Raw genomic sequence first — 19,685 nt, forward strand, 5'->3', positions numbered from 1 at the left:
TGGCATTTACCTGTACATTTGCTAAAAATGAGCACAAAGATTCTTAAAAGGTAGTGGAGTCATGCAAATGAGTGTAGCAAATGAAATACTGGAATACTTCACATTGCTGAGGTGAGAGGAACGGTAGAATTCTATGTTAGGCTGATCTAGATAGGCCAGTTCTGTATTTACCATTGTGATCCAGTGAAGAGATCAACAAAGCTGTAAGAAATAAATAAATTTGATGACTCCTAATCCTGGCTCGATTCTTGAGGTATAGTGCTCAGTGATTAATTTCTTCACTAATAAAATCTAGCTTATTGTGTTTTCTTTTTGCTTTTGTGTTTTTTTTTCTCAATTTTCCTTCAACATCTCCTTGAGGCATGACTTGGGATAGGAATGGCAAAAACCCTCCTGTACATCTCTCATATTCTTTCATATCGAAGGTTGAGTGGTGTACGACAGCAGGCTATGCAACTCTACAAGAACTAACAGACAAGCCTCGTCCTTATGCTATATAATACACACATATATATATATATAAAGCATCTATAATATGTATTTTTTAAAAATATAAATGTTTTTGAAAATATATACATCTCCCAGCTAGGGTCATCAAATTGCAACTTTGAGTATGGATGATGGCTAATTTTCCTCTTCCTTGAGGTTGTTGAGGTAAAAATAACCCTCATTGCAGCTATTCTCTCTGAGATTAGCTAGATCAGGTTATAACTGAGTTCCACCCAAACTGGAAGGCCCAATTCCACATTGAGCACTTAATTTACCAAATATCAAGGTCACTTGATTAACGGCATTATTAAATGCCATCACACCTTTCCACACAAGGGCTAACAATATTGCCACATATTATAAGCGTATATAAGTTTAAGCTTATATTTCAGTTACATTTTTATTTTCCTGTTTTTTCCCCATAAATACATGAATAAGCATTTGTGTTTTTTATTATAATATTTGAAACTTATCTATTTTAACTATTTAAGTTTAGTTTTTGACAGTAACCTTCCAACTTCTATTTGGGACTTTTTTTGTACCGTTCTCAGTGTTTAAAGTGGCATCATTTTCATTAAACATTTTTGATAAACCTCTTTTGACAGAGTCAGAAAAAAATGTATATTATTTTCACCATTCTAAAGTCAGATGAAATGATACAATTGTGTTTTGATGTGGTTTGTGTTATTTATTGCAACGTTTGCTCATAAATAAAGGAAAGTCTCCCAAATCTCTTTAAAAAGAATCGATTTTCAAGTAAGTTGATTTTTTTCTCCACTGCTAATTTCCCTCATTTGTTCCCAAATTGACATTAATGTGGTTTCTCAGATTCTTCAAGTTCTCAGTGATTTGTGCAGACATATTCAATACTTCACTTTAATGATTCACTTTAATCCTGATTATGTGTAAACTTGTAAAACTTTTCAACATTCTACAAAATGCAGTTGGGGTCTCTTTCATAATCCCTTTATATCCAGTCTGACAATAGATCCACAAATGTAGTTGCCCCTTTGAAAAACAAACCTTTCATGCAATAAATTGTCCCAAGGTGTTTCACAGAATATTTTAAGCAAAATTTCACTCTTGGCCATGTAAGGAAATATTAAAGCAGGTGACCAGTATTTTAACAGTGGCATCATTGCAGTGTTAATGTAAGCCTATCTGTGACAATAATAAAGATTATTATTATTAAAAGAGGGAGAATTAATGACGTGCATTGAAGAAAGGTAAAGAGGAGAGAGATTTTGGAGACGAGGGGATTTTCTGGTAGTTCTTGCTAGCGGGATGTTCTGGTCCCGCTGACGACGATCCCCTGCCACGTGTTTCCCAGCAGTGGGGGTGGATTCAATATGAAATACCATTGACAGCAAGATCCCGCCACTGGCCAATGGCAGGTTGCTTCCCACCACCAAGAAACACGGCGCAGGGGACACGGAAAATAAAACTTAAGGCCTTGGCTTCCAAAGGTCCAGCCACCAATGGTGAATCCAGTGCTAGCGCAATTAAAACTGGGATGCTCAAGAGGACAGAATTAAAAGAGTACAGATACCTCAGAGGCTGTTTAGCTGGAGGATACATTCCCACTTTTTTTTTTTAGCCCTCATTGACAGTTGTAGTCAATTTTTAAAAAAGTTTATAAGAGCAGGGGGATTTTAAAAATTTCAGATCATGACAATTACAGAGACCTTATCCACCCTTCAGGTGCCTTTACATCTACTCCCATCAATTTGTGACTCCCACCCTGTGGGTCAAAGTCCTTGCAACAGCAAAAACAGAGTCTGTTTGATCGAGTACTGAGTTCAATTAGCCCTGCTGAGTTCAGATTTCCCTCCTCTGTGAATCATGTCCTTTCTTACCTGCAAAAATTCGATATGTCGGAAATGAGGAACGTTCCACAACCAGGTCCTGCCACCATTTTGAAGCTGTCCAATCTCCTCCCGAGTCCACAAAAATCAGTCCATAGTGACACTCTGTTTGAACTCTAAGCATATGTGAAAAAATGCACGCAATTTAATAGGAAAACAACAGAATCCCATTTCAGGCACGTTGGTGGGGTGTTTCTCTCGGTGCATGGACCGCCGAGAACGACCCTGCTATTAAACGGGACTCTGTATTTCTCTGGCCTTAGCGAGGACCTCGTCACCGACGCCGGACTTACCTTCATTTCCTGCACTGACGAGCTCAGCTCGACAGTATAGGAAGATTAGGGCACCATTTTTAAACACTGCCCCAATCTCTCATCTTTGCCACTGTGGCCTTCTTAACCCCCTATCTCCAACACCTCAACAGTGTTAGGGTGGCACTGCCAGGGTGCCCAGCTGGCATTGCCAAGTGACAGCAGGAATGTCAGGGTACCACCCTTCTCAGAGCCCGACCACCTGGGAGCCAGGGAGACTCCCAAGATGACGTTACACCTGGTCCATGTCTGTATGGACCAGTGGTAAATGGCTCCACGATGAGGTCTCCCAGGTGCAGGCTTCAATCCTGGGTCTTGGGAGACTCCAGCGCAGACATATTTAAGTGAGGCTAACTGGTCACTTAAAAATGCAAATCTGGATCCCAGTGGGGGTGAGATCCAGATTGTGCATCTAAGATCTCACGAGGCATTCCGAGCATCGCAAATCTCGCGAGATTTAACAGCTCGTTACTTCCCGAATCGGGTGCAACGAGGCCGTACGATCGATCCCCATGAAATTTTTTATTTTCCTGATTCTACATAATCATAGCTAGTATTTACCACCATTTCACATAATGATTCCATCCTAAACATACAACTGATAAGTCTTTTTGTTAAGCTACTCTCTGTAACAGTTGACAGGTAAATTCACACATATTAATTCTAGCTTTGATACATAAGAACAGAAGTTACCTTGATACGTCTTATCTATTCTGCCTTTTAATTGGGTAAGAAACATCATCGGTGGCTTGATTTTATTCAATCAAACCCATTTTATTTCAGCTTGCACTTTCAAAATGACAAGGATGGAAGTAAAGAAGATGAAAGTCTGCTTTTGGTTATAAGAAGTATATTTGTAAGTAGATGTTACATTACAATTTTTAAAAATGTATGGAAAAAAAGAAAATTAAATGACAGAAAAACAATAGGGTGAGCTGAAATAAAAATATATTAGCTCTAAGTGATATCAGCATATGAGCCAATAAGACGGCCATATAAAATATATAAAGCGAACACAAATGCATTCAATTGTCATAAAGAAACAAGGTAAATCACAAAATATATACAGCCAAATATAAAATGTGTAGAAAAATAGGGGAAGCAATGTGTACATAAATATGGAAAAAGACCAGAAAGCATCCACAGTAAAAGTGCTCTGGCGCTGAGGACCCGGGTTCGATTCCGGCCCCGGGTCACTGTCCGTGTGGAGTTTGTACATTCTCCCCATGTCTGCATGGGTTTCACATCCACAACCCAAAGATGTGCAGGGTAGGTGGATTGGCCACGCTAAATTGCCCCTTAATTGGAAAAAAATTATTGGGTACTCTAAAAAAAAATTTTTTAAACACGGTAAAAATGAGAACGAGCTAATTTCTGGGATTTAAGAAGCAACTTATCACAGGTAACTTGGAAAAGGCAATTGCAGGGTTAATTCAGATGTAACTTAAACATTTTCCATTGAAGGGGAAAGGTAGAGCATTCAAAGTTAATGGATGGCAAACAAAATAAAAGCAAAAGTAAAACAGAAAAAAGAGGCTTAAGACAAATGTCAAGAGTAATGGCATTCAATGCAGACAAATGTGAAGTGATGCACTTTGGAAGGACACTTTGAGGGTTTTGGACCAAGGTGGCTAGGCAGGATAAGTCCCCAAATCCATAGAGGGAGACCCTAGGCAATATGGGGCATGAGGCCAGAGGAGCCAGAGAGTGAAAGCCACAGGGCAGCCAATAAACCCGCTGCCCCACCCAAGGTAGGCGTCAACCCAATTTTCATTTGGAACAACCCAGTGATGAATAGTTTTCCCCATTCGGATCATTGTTCATGTAAACAATCACCCTCTTGAAATGGAATTGGACACGGAAGCTGCAGTCTCAGTCATGGGTGAACCATTGTTTGAAAGAATTCAGTCAGTGGTACAATGGTTGGTCTTATGGGACACTGAGGCAAGACTAACAACCTACCATGGATTGTTAGTAATCTAGTAATCTATGGGCAGAAATGTGCAAGGCTGCCATTGACTGTAGTAAAAAGACACAGCCCTAGTCTGTTGGGCCACGATTGGCTGAAACGCCTTCGCCTAGACTGGCAGCGGATGCTTCATCGGAGGCCTCTATGAGGTGTTGGAGAAATACCCCAATGTTCTCTAAACCGGATTGGGCAAAATCAGAGGCGCCATAGCTGAAATACATAGGGACCCTGAAGTGCAGCCTAAATATTTTTGGGACTGCCCAGTCCCCTATCTGCTACAGGCGAAGGTTGAGGCACAGCTCGGCCATCTAGAGGACCTTGGGATCATTCAGTTGGTAAGATCTGCGGATTGCGCAGCACCGGTAGTCTTTGTCCTTAAACCGGACAAAACTGTTCACCTTTGCGCGACTATAAATTAACAGTGAATGGGGCGTCCCAATTGGACAGGTATCTGATGCTACGAATCGATGATTTGTATGCAAAATTGGCTAGAGGTCATTTGTTTACAAAGCTAAATATGAGCCACTCATATCTCCAACTGGAATTAGACCCTGAGTCCAGACGATGCGTGACAATAAATAACAGCAGGGACCTTTATGAGTATACTAGATTGCCCTTGGAAGTGTCGTCGGCGGCATCATTTTTTATCATGTCGTAGATAACATTCTGAGGGGCTGCTACATGGGACAGTTTATTTGGATGACGTATTGGTCATGGGTACAACGGAGTGAAAACAGCTGAGCAACTTGGACGAGGTACTTTGCCGCATATAAGAGATGGGCATCTGCCTCAAAAGAGAGAAGTTCCTCTTCCAGGCCAGGGAGGTCATTTACCTGGAGTACCATGTCCACCGCGATGGACTACACTCGGTAGAAGAGGAGGAGATGTGAGAAATTCAACAGCCCCTACTCTGGAGAACACAACTGAGCTGCACTCATTCCTGGGGCTCGTGAATTATTGTGGAAAATTCATTCCTGGACTCTCAATCTTGCATGTCCTGTTTAAAAACAAAAACAGGCATGGGAGAGGAGAGCACCACAGAAAGAGACGTTTGTACAAGTAAAAAGGCAAATGACATCATCCGGCCTGTTAACTCACTATGATTCTGCCAAACTGCTGGCAATTAGCCTCCCCGTGACCCTTGGAGAATACGAGCTTCCGCGCTGAGGGGCGGGGGCCCATCAGTGGAATAATGGGCTCTTCCATAAAAGCCACCCCCAAATGGGAGCCAATCAGAGTAGTCCTGGCTAGAACCTGGAGTGCACAGTGTATATAATTTGCTTTGCAATAAAATTTACGCCTCTAATTTGGAATCCTCTGAAGCCACTAAAAGGAGACTTATCTGGCTGTTACCAGGGACTTCAGTTATGAGGATAAGATAGGAACTTCTTCAAATTGAGAAAATTAAGAGGTGGACTAAGATTGTTTTGAAAGGTTTTTGATAGATTAAATTATTTCCTCTGTTGAGTGGATCAGAGGTCACAGATTCAAAATTATTGGCTAAATATTTAGAGGGCAAAAGAGGAGAAATGTTTGCAAAGAGTTTTTGAAAGCTGGAATGTGGTGCCTGAAAGGTGGTGGAAGCTAATTTCAAAGTAATTTTCCCTTTTAAAAGTTGGGGATGTGGGACTAAGCACCACTGCTCTTTCAAAGAGCTCACATCAGCACAAGGGGTCGAATGGTCTGTTGTGTGGTTTGTTTCTCTGATTCAATGAAAATAAATGGGTTATGGGTGGGATTTAATGTGAATGACAAGGGTTTTTTTCTCGAGGAAGTCTGATGACATTACAAACAAATCAGGCACATGGCTTGGCAGAGCGGGGTCTCCCCTCTGATTAAGCTCCCACGTGGATGGAAATCCCACCCCTGTGAGATGGTGGCCAATCAGAGAGGCCTTCATCAAGGATCTTCGCCAATGGATCCTTCCAATTACAGAGGTAAGTGTGGGCAGTTGGGAGTCGCAGGAACAGGACTGCCAGCAAGAGTAGCCTTCAGAAGAAAGGGGCAGACAGGTAGCTTCCTACAGCGCACTCCCTTCTCCCCTCTGTCTGATACCAGGTCCCTCAATAGGGCACAGAGAGCTTGTGAAAGATGGAAATACCCTAGTAAGCCACTAGCAAACAGAAATGTTTTCTGGGTGGGCTTCCTGGATGATGAGGGGGGGGAGGAGTGGAGTGGCACAGTGGTTAGCACTGCTGCCTCACAGCGCCAGGGATCCGGTTTCAAATCTGACCTTGTCTGTGTGGAGTTTGCATGTTCTCTCCATCTCTACATGGGTTTCTTCTGGGTGCTCTAGTTTCCTCCCACAGTCAAAAAATGTGCAGGATAGGTGGATTACCCATGCTAAATTATCATTTAGTATTCAAGAATGTGCAGGTTAAGTGGGGTTGCGAGGTTGCAGGGAGAGGGTGGGAGCCTGTTTAGGGTGCTCCTTCAGAGGTTCAGTGCAGACTCAATGGGCCGAATGAAGTTGGCTCAATACTAGTGTTGGCTGGATGAGGCCTTGAGGTGGCAACATAATGGCCTCAATTAATGTCTGGGTGGGACAGCTAGAGAGGAAGACTGCTTTCAAACCTTCCTGCTCCAGGCGTGAACAGAGGGAGGTGTGAGGGTGGCAGGATATCCACACCACACCCTCCCAGCCGATCACACAGTCCCCTGGCCTCCAATCATGGCTAAAGGGGTAGTTAAGTTCTGCCCAATGGTTTCTTACAAATAGTGACAGATTAATATTTTTTAAAAGTTTATTTCATATAATAGTTTTATCTGAAATATATTCTCAATTTTAAACTTATACAAATTGTTTCAGCTCTTTATTTTTGACATTAGCGTTACAAAGGAATTTCTGACATTGGAGGAACTTTAGTATATAGAGTTTGTTTAGCATACAAGCTGTGCCAAAGAAATAATAAACTCCAGACAAACTAGGGAATTCAAGAGTGAAGTATTTAAATGTTGCAAAATCCTTGCTTACTGTAATTTTATTGTAGTTATTGAGGAGGCATGATCCGTGCCAGAAGTATAAAACAAATTAAACTGTTTTTTATCCAAAGTTACTAATATTGGAACATAGCCTGTTACGAAACCCTGAGCTAGTGTGCGGTCAATTCCAGCCCCACAGACCCGGTAGCCCCAATACAAGTGAACTAACCAATAATGTGCATTAAATTTCTGAGATCTTTGGTCCTTGACTACTCCAATGACTTACAGGCAGCAGATTTGTAAGTGAAACACAACAACTGTATATTTATAACAGGAACAAAGTTGAAAAATTCACTAACTGTAACAAAATAGGGGCCAGCTAATCTACTGCTTCCCCCTTTTACCATTCCACCCTCTAGCCAACCAAACACAAGGCAGACAAATGGAAAGGGAAATGGGCAAAATGATAGAGATTAAAATGGATAAAGAGAGATTAGTGTCCTTGTTGCTGATTTGAAGTTGTTATAGCCAACTAACTTCCCTGGACGAGGGATGTTGAAGCCACCAGTTAGATTGCTGATGAGGATCTTCCTGGCATGTGCATTCAGTCAGAACTCCAGGCTATAGGTTTTCCTCTAGGGAGTCACTTTCACTAACCTGGGCCTTCATTCAAAAGAACAGCCTCAGGCCTGTGTAATTCCTGTTTTTTGCCACCTCCACCAGAAGGAACAACAGCTTGTCTGAGATAAGAGCAGTGTTCCCCACACAAGAGTTTTAAAAGATTTTCAAACATCTACCCCAGTCTGCAGTGGCTGCTCGACTAAGCTTCCTGAAGTTCAAGCAGGCTGAAAAGAGAGAAAGGAATTTACTGTGAACCTTGAGACAGAGTCCAACAGGTAAGAGAGAGATCAGGGATTTGACCTTCCAGCTTCTTGATCAAACTGAAACTAAAAGCCAGGTGAAATCTTCCTGCCCTTTGCAGAACCTTCCAGAATGGTTAGTCCCAATCAGCATAGATTATTAGCTACGAACCTGGCAATGTAAACGGCTCATTGGCCAACAGCCATGTCCATCAAGATGAGTCATCACTGATGTCAGATCGAGCAGCACATGCTGCTGTAGATGACTTTTTTTTAAAAAAATTAAAGTTGAAGTCCATCTTAAAATCATAGGTCCCATTAATTGTCCAGGTATGCACAGGGAAAACAGGGTTTAAACAGGGGGATCCTTATAAGCCAAACAAAAATGCTCTTTAATCTTGTGTATATACTAAAGCAAACTGTGCCCATATGCAACAAGACATGGATAATGTTCAGGCTTGGGTTGATAAGCAGCAAGTAATATTCACATGATATAAGTGCCAGGAAATGACCATCTCCAACAAGAGATAATCCAGCCACCTCCCCATTACATTCAATAGCGTTACCATCGCTGAATCCCCCACTATCAACATCCTGGGGGGGGTAGGTTACCATTGACCAGGAACTGAACTCAACTCGCCATATAAATACTCTGGCTACAACAGCAGGTCAGAGGCTGGGAATTCCACAGGGAGTAACTCCTGACTCCCCAAAGCCTGTCCACCATCTACAAGGCGCAGGTCAGGAGTTTGAAGGAATACTCTGCAATTGCCTAGATGAGTGCAGCTCCATCAACATTCAAGTAGTTTAACATCAACCAGGAGCAACAGCCTGCTTGATTGGCACCCCGTCCACCACCTCAAACATGCATACCCTCCACCACCGATGCATGGTGGTAGTAGTGTGTAACATCTACAAGATCCTTCAACAGCACCTTCCAAACCCATGACCACTCCCATCTAGATTAGAACAACGGCAGCAGATGCATTGGAACACCACCACCTGCAAGTTCCCCTCCAAGCCACTCACTACCCTGACTTGGAACGAAATTGTCGTTCCTTCACTGTTGCTCGACTAAATCCTGCAGCATCGTCCCAAACAGCACCGTGGGTGTACCTGCACTATGTGGACTGCAGCGGTTCAGCACTTGCCAGCGATGTTCATGTCCCATGAAAGAATTCTTTTAAACATAATTCTAAATTAGTGTTACACACTGACAAAAATGTGTTTCTCTATTGAGTAACTGAGCACATTGTTATAAGGCTGGATCAACAATTGAAACAGAAACAATTCAGACAAAAGGTATTAAATAACATTTCAGTCAAAAAGATATATGAATTTGTTTTAACCTGCCATACCTTTCAGGAAGCACCTTGCATTGAGAAGAGATACCGATATTAACAAAGGACTGGATGTGGCCAAATGGGTTAGTACACAGTCCTTTCACCTCTGAGTTCAGATTTATTTGAGATATTTTCTTTTGTTCCTTGTTTTATAAAATGATTATTAGTCCACCATTTACAAAATGAGTGCACTAAAGCCCATAAATACAAATTAGGGGTAAGTTCCTGACTTTGCCCTGTTGTTGGGGTATGTGTGCATTTTTACATTTCTTTCTTGGGCGTGAGCGGCACTAGCTCAGCCAGCATTGATTGCTCATCCTTATAGCTTTTGAGAAGGTGGTGGTGAGCCAACTGCTTGACCCCCTTGACTCCAGTTTTGTTCAGACTCCGTGATGCCACACTCTGTCAAAATGCTTCCTTAATGTAAAGGGCTATGACCTCTGCAGTTCAGACCTTTTATACATGTTTTGGATTAAGGCTGAAATGCGATTAGGAGCTGAGTGGCACTGGCAGAACCTAAACTGAGCATCAGTTAGCAGGTAATTGTTAAATAAGTGCTGCTATTGCAAAAACAAAGTGCTGCTTGATAGCACTGTTAATGACCCTTTCCATCACTTTATGATGATCAAGAGTAGACTGATGGGAAGGTAATTGGACGGGTTGGATTTGTTCTTTTTGTGTGCAGGATATACCTGGGCAGGTTTCCATGTTGTTGGGTAGATGCCAGTGTTGTAGCTGTACTGGAAGAGCTTGACTACTGTTTAATCATAGAATCGTCGAGTTTACAGTGCAGAAGTAAGCCATTCAGCCCATCGAGTGTGCACTGGTTCTTGGAAAGAGCACCCGACTTAAGCCCACACCTCCACCCTATCCCCGTAACCCAGAAACCCCATCTAACCTAAGAGCAATTTAGCATAGCCAATCCACATAACCTGCACATCTTTGGACTGTGGGAGGAAACCAGAGCACCACGCAGACACGGGGAGAACGTGCAGATTCCGCACAGACAGTGACCCAAGCGGGAATCAAACCTGGGACCCTGGTGCTGTGAAGCCATAGTGCTAACCATTCTGCTACCATGATGCCCATGATGTACCCACAGAAGTACGAGGCAGGGGTACCCGCTGTCACTGCTGCTGTTTGCACTGGCCATAGAGCCATTGGCTCTCAGTGGGTCAGCAGAGTGGCGGGAGATAATGAGAGGACAGAGGGAGCATTGGATGTCGCTCTATGCCGATGACCTCTTGCTGTATGTTTCGGATCCGCTGGAGAGTCTGGGAAGGATTATGGGCCTGCTGGGGAGGTTTGGAGGGTTCTCAGGTACAAGCTGAATGTAGGGAAAATCAAGGTATTCCCGGAGAATGAGCTAGCACAGCAGGCTAATTTAGGGGGGATGCCATTTACGGTAGCGAGAGATAGCTTTAGGTATTTGGGGATTCAGGTAGCAAGGAATGGACTGGGCTCCATAAGTGGAACTTGTCGAAGCTGGTGGAGACGGCTAGAGAGGATCTTAAGAGGTGGGATACACTGCACTTAACGCTGGCGGGGAGGGTCCAAGTGGTGAAAATGAACATCCTGCCGAGGGTCTTTTTTATCTTTCAAGCTCTCCCGATCTTTATCCCAAAGGCCTTTTTTTGGAAAGTGGACACGATCATTTCTGACTTTGTATTGGCAGGGAAGGTGCAGAGGGTGGGTAGGACATGGATACAGAGGCAGAGGCAGCAGGGGGGGAATGGCATTGCCAAACCTGCTTTATTATTATTGGCCGCAAATGTGGACAAGGTGTGGCGGTGGTGGGAAGGAGAAAGGGTAGAGTGGGGAAGGATGGATGAGGAATCTTGTAAGGGGTCTAGTTTGAGGGCTATGATGACGGCAGCATTGCCAATGGCTCTGAGTAGGTATTCAGGAAGCCCAGTGCAAGATATGGAATCAGTTCAGGAGACATTTTAGGGTGGAAAGGATGTTGGTGCTAACGCCGCTGTGCGAGAATCATGAGTTTGAGCAGGAGGGGAGGGGGCGGAGGGGGTAATAGACAGTGAATAGATAGGAGTTGGAGTGAAGTGGGGCTGGTCAAGGTGAGGGACCTGTATTTGGAAGAAGGGTTCGCCAGTCTGGAGGAGCTAAGGGAGAGGTTAGAGCTGCCGAGGGGTAGTGAGTTCAGGTATCTGCAGATTAGGGACTTTGTGCGAAAGGTCTGGAGGAGGTTCCCTGGGTTGCTGGGATACACCCTGCTGGAGCGACTGCTGCTCCCGGATGTCGAAGGGAAGGAAAGAATTGGGGATATATACAAGTGGCTGGGGGGAGGAGGGAGACGAGCGGGTGGTGAAGATCAAGGAGAAATGGGAAGCGGAGTTGGGAGAGGAGATTAATTGGGGAGCATGGAGTGAGGCATTGCGTAGGGTAAATGGGATCGCCTCATGTGCAAGGATGAGCCTGATACAGTTTAAGGTGGTGCACATGGTGCATATGAGTGGGTTCTTTCAGGGGGTAGCAGATGAGTGTGAGAGGTGTGGGTGGGGGCCAGCGAATCATGCGCACATGTTTTGGGGTTGCAAAAAATTGGGAAGAATCAGGGTAGGAGTGTTCATAATCTTGACCAGGATAATGGATGAGGAGGTGGACCCAGACATTTGGTGGCGATACTTGGGGTCTCAGAGAAGCCGGAACTCATGGAGAGGAGGAAGGCCGATGTCTTGGCCTTCGCCTCTCGGGTTGCACGGCGGCAAACTTTGCTGGAATGGCGGTCGGCATCGCCACCGCGGGTAACGGCTTGGTTGGGTGACCTGTACAACTTCCTGCGGTTAGAGAACAAAGAACAACAAAGAACAAAGAAAAGAACAGCACAGGATCAGGCCCTTCAGCCTCCAAGCCTGCGCCGACCATGCTGCCCGTCTAAACTAAAATCTTCTACACTTCCGGGGTCCGTATCCCTCTATTCCCATCCTATTCATGTATTTGTCAAGACGCCCTTTAAACATCACTATCGTCCCTGCTTTCACCACCCCCTCCGGCAGCGAGTTCCAGACACCCATTACCCTCTGTGTAAAAAACGTGCCTCGTACATTCATCATGGGATTGCTTAGATCTGTCTATCACCTGCTGCTCTTTGGCATGTGTTGTAGTTCCACCTTATTTTTAGGTAAGGTGCTGCTCCTGGCATGCTCACTGCACTTTTCATTGAACCAGTGTGGTTCCCTTGGTTTAATGGTAATAGTAAATTGAGGGATATGTTGCGCAATGAGATTACAGATTGTGGTGGGGTACAATTCTGCAACTGCTCATAGCCCACAGTGCCCCATAGATGTCCTGTTTTCAGTTGCTAGATCGTTTCTAAATCTATCCCAATTAAGCTTGGCGGTAGTGCCACACAACATGATGGAGGGTAGCCTCAATGTGAAGACGGGACTTTGTCACCACAAAAGCTGTGCGGTGGTCGCACCTACCCATACTGTATCTGCGGCAGGTAGATTGGTGAGGATGCAGTCGAGTATGTTTTTCCTTATATAAAAGCAAACTACTGTGGATGCTGGAATCTGAAACGAAAGAGAAAATGCTGGAAAATCTCAGCAGGTCTGGCAGCATCTGTAGGGAGAGAAAAGAGCTAACGTTTCGAGTCCGATGACTCTTTTTCAAAGCTAACAGCCAGAGAAAGTGGGAAATATTGATACTGTGGAGTGAGAATGAAAGATGAGTCATAGCCACAAAAACCCAGGGAAACTGGGCGCTAATGGCCACAGAAACCAAGGGGAAACAGTGCTAATGGCAGTCCCCAGAGAAGACAAAATATGTGAAAGGTGTGAAAGATATTAATAAAGATGTTTTTCCTTATTGCTGGTTCCCTCACCACCTGCTGCATTTCAGACAGTTATGTCCTTTTGGACTCCACCAGCTCGACTTGCACTGGTGCTACCAAGCCACGTTTGGTTATGGACATTTAACCAGGGTACATTCTGTGCCCTGCCACTCTCAGTGCTTGATTGGCGTTCAGTATGAAGAGGTGCTGATTCATCAGCTGAGGAGGGGGTAGCCTGCGGTTGATGGTAGGAGGTAACAGCAGAGGTCTCCTGTGGAGGGCTCGCTGGGAAACCCACTCCTGGCTCTTTATCACCATGGCACCAGTGGGGCAGGACATACCTTGGGATGGTGTTGCCTGGGACATTGGCTGGGATTCTCCCCTACCCGGCGGGGCGGAGAGTCCCGGTGTACCAGAGTGGCGAGAACCACTCCGGCGTCAGGCCTCCCCAAAGGTGCGAAGGGACTAGGCCCGCGCCGGAGTGGCACCCGCTCCGCCGATCGGCGCAAACGACCTTCGGCACCCCGCCGACTGGCTGGCCGAAAGGCCTTCACCGGTCGGCGTGAGCCCGCGCATGCGCCGGAGCGTCAGCGGCTGCTGACGTTACCCCGGCGCATGCACGTTGGAGGGGGTCTCTTCCGCCTCCGCCATGGTGGAGGCCATGGCGGCGGCAGAAGAAAAACAGGCCCGTCGGCGATCGGTGGGCCATGATCGCGGGCCAGGCCACCGTGGGGGCACCCCCCGGAGTCAGACCACCCCGCGTCCCCCTCCAGGACCCTGGGGCCCGCTCGCGCCACCTCCCGCCGGCACTAGAGGTGGTTTAACCCTGCGGGGGTTCGGAGAATTCCGCCCATTATCGGTAAAATATGATTCTGAGTATAACTACGGCAGGTTGTTAGTCTTTGGGATAACTCTCCCAATTTTGATGCAAGCTCTCAGATATTAATAAGGATGACTTGGCAGAGCTGATAGGACTGGATGTACCATTGTCATTTACAGTGCCTAGGTTATCTATCCAGTTCCAGGAGGTGGTTTAGCACAGTGGGCTAAAGAGCGGGCTTGTAATGCAGAACAAGGCAGCAGTGTGGGTTCAATTCCCGTACCGGCCTCCCTGAACAGGAGCTGGAATGTGGCGACTAGGGCTTTTCACAGTGACTTAATTGAAGCCTACTTGTGACAATAAGCGATTATTATTATTATTCCTTTTTTAGTTTTCTGTGGTGGTTGGTGCAACTGATTGGCTTTCTAGAGCCACATTGCTATGGCCCTGAAGTCACATTTAGGCCAGACCAGGTAAGGATGGCAGATTTCCTCCATTAGTGGGGCTGGATGGACCAGATACACCTTCACCCTGAGAAGAGAATCACTACTTATTCTGGTCTCTCCAAATGCTGAGCATACTTGAAGCCTATCTGCTTCATGTGGGATTAATAAGGGCAGAAAAAGGCAGGCCTATTTTTTTTGGATGGTGGGAACTCAACCATCTGGAGAGTTGGTGGGGAATGCATCCCGGCTGATTAGGACAGGCCTGCTACCATTTTATACTCTAATGAGCCTTGATTGTATCAGCTGCAGGCAAGACTTGCATCCTCATTTGGAAGCATGCCCCATCTTGGAGATGTGCTGGCCAATCAAATTGGCCAACAGCCACAGCGCTGCAGCAATGTGCCTGGGATTACGTGTTGTTACATAGAGACAAGATAAGTGGAGGACCACAGGTCCGAGACGGGATGAGCCCCAGTCAGAAGGGAGCTTCCAGTGGTGGTGTTCTCCCATCCCCCACTTTCCTGCCTGTGAGACGGAGGATAGTAAATGTTTCTGTTTGACACCCTGAGCTATCCAGCGCCTGCCAGCCTAAAAATTGGGACTGGATGGAAAAGGGCCAGAGAGTGGTTATTTAAGGGCCTTAACAGAGGCAAGGGTAGGTATATAGTCTGAGGACCTGCCTGCTCCACTGCACAATCACATCTGGATCGGAGCCGGCAGGGATCCCAGAGCGAGTGAAGTCTGAGGGCGAGTATTTGCCACTGTGGTTGGGAAGGGTTTAAACTAGAATGCCAAGGGCTGGCAAACTAAGCAGTGTGATAAGGGAATGTGAAACAAGGGCAGTAATAAAAGAAAGAACAGTAAAAAGCAAAGATGGTAGACAGGATAATCAAGGGTGAGAGGCAAATACGGCCACAGTACAAAGGATAGACAGGATGATTAAAAATGGCGGCGATGCAAATCGCGTAAATGGATATGATTACAGAGATATGGTTACAAGATCAAAACCGTGAACTTGATATTTAGGGATGTCTTTCGGAAAGACAGGAAGGAAGGAAAAGGTGGTGGGGTGCCACTTTTTTTTTGTTTTATAAATTTAAAGTACTCAATTTTTTTTCCAATTAAGGGGCAATTTAGCATGGCCAATCCATCCAACCTGCACATTTTTGGGTTGTGGGGGTGAAATTCAAGCATACTTGGGGAGAATGCGCAAACTCCACACGGACAGTGACTCAGTGCCGGGATCGAACCCGGGTCCTCAGCACCGTAGGCAGCAGTGCTAACCACTGCGCCACTGTGCCATCCGGATTTACACTGCTAATGAGAGATGAAATGAGAACAGTTGCGAGAGACGATCAAGACTTGGATGCTGTAGAGTCCATTTGGATGGAAGTAAAAAACAGCAAGGGAAAGAACACAGTGCTTGAGTAGTGTATAGACCCCAAAACAGTAGCCACACTGTAGGAAAGGGTATAAATGAACAAATAATAGAAGCATGTAAAAAGAATAGAGCAATAATTATGGGGGACTATAATATTCAAGTTGATTGGTTGAAGTAAATTGGAAAGGGTAGCTAGGACAACAAATTCATAGAGTGCATTAGAGATAGCTTCCTAGAGCAATATGTCATGGAGTAAAGTAGATAATAGGCTTCCTTGGATCAGGAAATGGTTATTTTTTTAAAAATGTAAATGTTTTTCCGAATTTAGGGGCAATTTAGCCTGGCCATCCACCTACCCACATCGTTGGGTTGTGGGGGTGAGACCCAGGAGAATGTGCAAACTCAACACAGACGTAACCCGGGGCTGGGATCGGATCCAGGTCCTTGGTGCTGTGAGGAAGCAGTGCTAACCACTGCGCCACCATGCCGCCCTTGGTAATGGGTAACGAGGCCGATTTCATAAATGACCTTAGGTGAAAGATCCCCTCAGAAGTAGTGATCATAGCATGATAGAATTTAATATTCAGTTTGAGAATGAGAAAGTTGGATCGGAAAGAACTGTGTTTAACTTAAATAAAGGGAATTACAATGAAATGAAGATAGAGTAGCTAAAGCGGACTGGCAGATAGATGAGCAGGAATGACAATAAACAAGCAGTGGCAAACATTTAAGGAGGTAATTCATGACATGGGGAGATGGAGGGGGGAGTGGGGGAGATGGAGGGGGGAGTGGGGGAGACGGAGGGGGGGAGTGGGGGAGATGGAGGTGGGAGTGGGGGAGATGGAGGGGGGGGAGTGGGGGAGACGGAGGGGGGGAGTGGGGGAGACGGAGGGGGGAGTGGGGGAGAAGGAGGGGGGGGAGTGGGGGAGATGGAGGGGGGAGTGGGGGAGACGGAGGGGGGAGTGGGGAGATGGAGGGGGGAGTGGGGGAGATGGAGGGGGGAGTGGGGGAGATGGAGAGGGCAGTGGGGGAGACGGAGGGGGGGAGTGGGGGAGATGGAGGGGGGAGTGGGGGAGACGGAGGGGGGAGTGGGGGAGACGGAGGGGGGGAGTGGGGGAGATAGAGGGGGGAGTGGGGGAGATGGAGGGGGGAGTGGGGGAGATGGAGGGGGGAGAGGGGAGATGGAGGGGGGAGTGGGGGAGATGGAGGGGGGAGTGGGGGAGACGGAGAGGGCAGTGGGGGAGACGGAGGGGGGGAGGGGGGAGACGGAGGGGGGGAGTGGGGGAGACGGAGGGGGGAGTGGGGGAAATGGAGGGGGGAGTGGGGGAGATGGAGGGGGGAGTGGGGGAGACGGAGAGGGCAGTGGGGGAGATGGAGGGGGGAGTGGGGGAGACGGAGGGGGAGATGGAGGGGGGGAGTGGGAGTGGGGGGGGGGGTTAGGTAGATAGTGAGCGCGTGAGCCGTCCAACCCCATTACAAAATGTCTGCCACCATGCCATGGCGTGCCGGTCACGAGGACACGGCCGCTGGTTGCCCTGTGGCTTACGGCCACAGGCCACTGACGCACCCGTGAGGAGGACATAGTTTACTGGCCGTTGGATGCAGAAAGTGACCAGGGGTTAGGCTGCCCGCGTGTCAGCAGAACGACCAGGCCACCGGGACACACAGGTATCCCGTGGCAGGCAGCTGCCGAGGTGTCGACTAACCTCCGTCTAACATGTCCCGTTTCTCTGCCCCCACCACCCTTCTGTAGGTTAGCACAATGTCTGTGAACAGAACGGCGATGTTCTGCGCAGTGGTTGGCGCCGCTGCACTGCAGTTGGCGACGCAGCAGCATCCACAGCCATAACCCGCAGTGGCTGCAGGGCCAGCTGCAGCAGCAGAGGGAAGGGCTGAGGAGTTGCCAGTCGTCGAGCAGCATGGGGGGGGGGGGGGGGGGGAGGGGGAGGAAGAGGAGAGAGTGAGGGTGCAGCCACGGCACCAGAGGCGACGACCAAGGCCAAGGGTGTACCGTGTCCGGGTCTCTTTCCTAACAATGACGGACATCACCTGCAGGAGGAGACTCCGGCTGAGTAGGCGGACGGTGATACATATCTGTCACCTCGTGGCGCACCTCGCCTCACGTGGAACGGGGGGAGGACACGCGAACCCGGTTGCCATCAAGGTGACGGTCGCTCTTAACTTCTATGCTACCGGCTCCTTCCAGTTTCCGAGCGGGGACCTCTCCGGGATCTCCCAGTCATCGGTGCACAGGTGCATCCGGGATGTGACCGACGCCCTCTATGCCATCACGGACCGCTACATCACCTTTCCCGAGGACCAAGCAAGTCAGGACTCACGAGCTCGTGGATTTGCCAGCGTGGCCGGGATACCGATGGTGCAGGGGGCAATCGATTGTGTTCACGTCCCCATGCGCCCGTCTGCAGGGGACAGGACGTGTTCACAAACAGAAGGGGGACATACTCCATGAATATCCAGGTGGTATGCGACCCCCACATAAGGATCATGAATGTCTGTGCAAGGTTCCCAGGGAGTGTGCATGACGCCTACATACTGGCGCAGTCGTTCATCCCTGCGATGTTTGAGGGACGTCCCCCCTGGCTGAGGGGGTGGTTGCTAGGCGACAGAGGTTATCCGCTGAGGTCTTGGCTGATGACGCCTATACGGAGGCCTCAGACCAATGCGGAAACACGATACAACGAGGCCCATGCAGCAACCAGGGGTGTGGTGGAGCGCTGCCTTGGCCTCCTGAAGATGAGATTCAGGTGCCTGGCCCGCTCCGGAGGGGCCCTGCAGTACCAGGCCGACAGGGTCACTCGCATTGTTGTGGTCACAACATAGCGATGCAGCGGGGAGATGACCTGCTGCAGGAGGCGGAGGGAGAAGCCAGTGGAAGTGGTGCCAGCACAGAGGAGGAGGAGGAGGAGGAGAGGGAGGAGGAGGAGGAGAGGGAGGAGGAGGAGAGGGAGGAGGAGGAGGCTGGCGGAGTGGCAGGCGCAGCACGCAGACACGACCCAGGTGCTGGTGATGTCCAGGAGGCGGCACGACGGACCCGGCGAGGACGGCGGGCACGCGACGCCTTGGTGGCAGCACGGTTCTCGCATCGCATGTGACCCCGCTGAACACCAAACCACCACCTGCATCGCTAGTCGTGCAGAGGGTCAACACACAACTGCCACCACCACAGCCCACCCCCCACCCCCTCTCAGTGTACACTGCTCCACTTCGACATCACCCTTACCACTGGGTCCAGACGGTATGGCACAACATTGATGGCTGTGTCAGCGGGTGTGATCAGTGCCATGTGGAATGATGACAGCCCGCTCTACGAAGAGCTGTGAGCTTAGAATCGTTAGAGAGAGTCTGACCCATGGCAATAGCTGAACCATCCACCTTGGTGGCCGCTGAGATCGTCACGGACACTCTATGACGTGCCCGCGTGGGCTAGCTGTGGGAGGGGGTGGGGGGAGGGGCAGGGACTGCACA

Source organism: Scyliorhinus canicula, chromosome 6 (assembly GCF_902713615.1).
Source record: "Scyliorhinus canicula chromosome 6, sScyCan1.1, whole genome shotgun sequence".
Lineage (NCBI taxonomy): Eukaryota > Metazoa > Chordata > Chondrichthyes > Carcharhiniformes > Scyliorhinidae > Scyliorhinus > Scyliorhinus canicula.